The sequence below is a fragment of the Poecilia reticulata genome, linkage group LG13 (assembly GCF_000633615.1).
Source record: "Poecilia reticulata strain Guanapo linkage group LG13, Guppy_female_1.0+MT, whole genome shotgun sequence".
NCBI classification, from domain to species: Eukaryota; Metazoa; Chordata; class Actinopteri; order Cyprinodontiformes; family Poeciliidae; genus Poecilia; species Poecilia reticulata.
The window spans coordinates 8,112,936-8,114,202 of NC_024343.1; the positions used below are offsets into that span (position 1 = coordinate 8,112,936).

General features: G+C 39.1%; 1 long non-coding RNA gene across 4 annotated transcripts in view; it reads right to left on the reverse strand.

Annotated features, from left to right (window-relative positions):
- LOC103474344 (uncharacterized) overlaps window positions 1-1,267 on the reverse strand; it is a 171,231-nt gene continuing 169,964 nt past the window's right edge. The window contains exons 1-6 of one of the 4 annotated variants that reach the window (XR_001777223.1): window positions 1,134-1,221; window positions 964-1,047; window positions 731-882; window positions 467-645; window positions 170-326; window positions 1-70 (exon numbers count right to left, since the gene is read on the reverse strand). This is a non-coding gene — a long non-coding RNA (uncharacterized LOC103474344). Of the gene's footprint in view, window positions 71-157; window positions 327-466; window positions 646-730; window positions 883-963; window positions 1,048-1,133; window positions 1,222-1,267 lie in introns of those variants that run through there. The other 3 variants (XR_535166.2, XR_535163.2, XR_001777222.1) reach the window with 3 other exon arrangements.

Below are 1,267 nucleotides of genomic sequence, written 5' to 3' on the forward strand. Positions count from 1 at the left end.
TGCTGCAGCTCTCTGAGGATAATGCTCTGGAGACCTCTTGGACCTTCGTCAGTTAGGGCACAGAACAAACCTTTAAAGTTGAACATAAATAAAAATAAAAATAGAAAATTTAGATGCTTTAACTTTGGGTATGTTTATGCGTTACTTAAAAACCTACTTTTAAATTTACCTCCTGATAACAGGTGGGAAACTCCTTTAGAGTGTCTTCATAGGATGACAGAGATTTCCAATGATGGTCCATCAATAAGGATCCTCTTTTCCTCTTCCAGTCTCTTTACTATCATGATGCCATCGATTGCCCTTGTTTTTGTGTGAAGACTGAGAGTCTGAAATGCATTTATGAAAAGAACAAATCAACTCAGAAAAAGTTTACATTTGTAAGTTTTGGTCAACACCTGGAGTATCTAGTCACATTGTATGTCAGGTATGATGACAATATAAAACACATTAGTGTATGTTTACTTACCCCTGTGTGATTGCTGCCATGGCAATGTTGTGTCACCGGACAGGATCTCTTCCAAAGACAGAACTTCTGTGTCTGTATCAGTCTTCAAGTGACCAACATCTTTTAAAGCCAATGCTAAGATGTTTTCTCCTTTCTGATCTTGCGATGAGCCTTGGCACAAGATTTGTGTCCATCTGTGTCTGCACAAACAACATCAACTGTGTCAAAGATGTTTATSCAGTATGTACCAGCAAGGTTATTCAATGCCTGGTCAGTGTTCCTTACCTTACATTCATGGGCTTTGCCATGGAAAATTGAGAGAAATGGCTTCATTTTAAGCAGGTGTTGGACCTCAGGACAGCTTTCTGTTAGTTTTAAGATATGGCCAGTACTTGCATATTACATCCATGGAAAAAAGTGATTGTCTGTTGGCCAGCCTTTGTTGAAAGAACAAGGGTTATGCAAATATCTCGTACACTATCTCCAAGAGCACTAAGTAGCACTCCATGTATACACACCGCTACCTCCAAGCCTCCTCATCCAGTTTGCTGCTGAATCTGTGAGAGATCTCCCTGGCTGCTGACCATTGCCCACCACAAAATCTAGAATGCATACAATTCAGTCAGGCATGCTGTTATTACRGGCTAAAAGGTTACTGTTATTATACATTTACAATCTGCAGTCTTACATTTTTGGTTGATTTGTGTATACATTCCACACATTTTCCTACGTTTTCATCCTTGGCTATGAAAAGGTCCTGAAATATAGCCTTTTCCTCCAATCTGAAAAACAAGCAATAAAATACACTTCATGAGGTGTTAT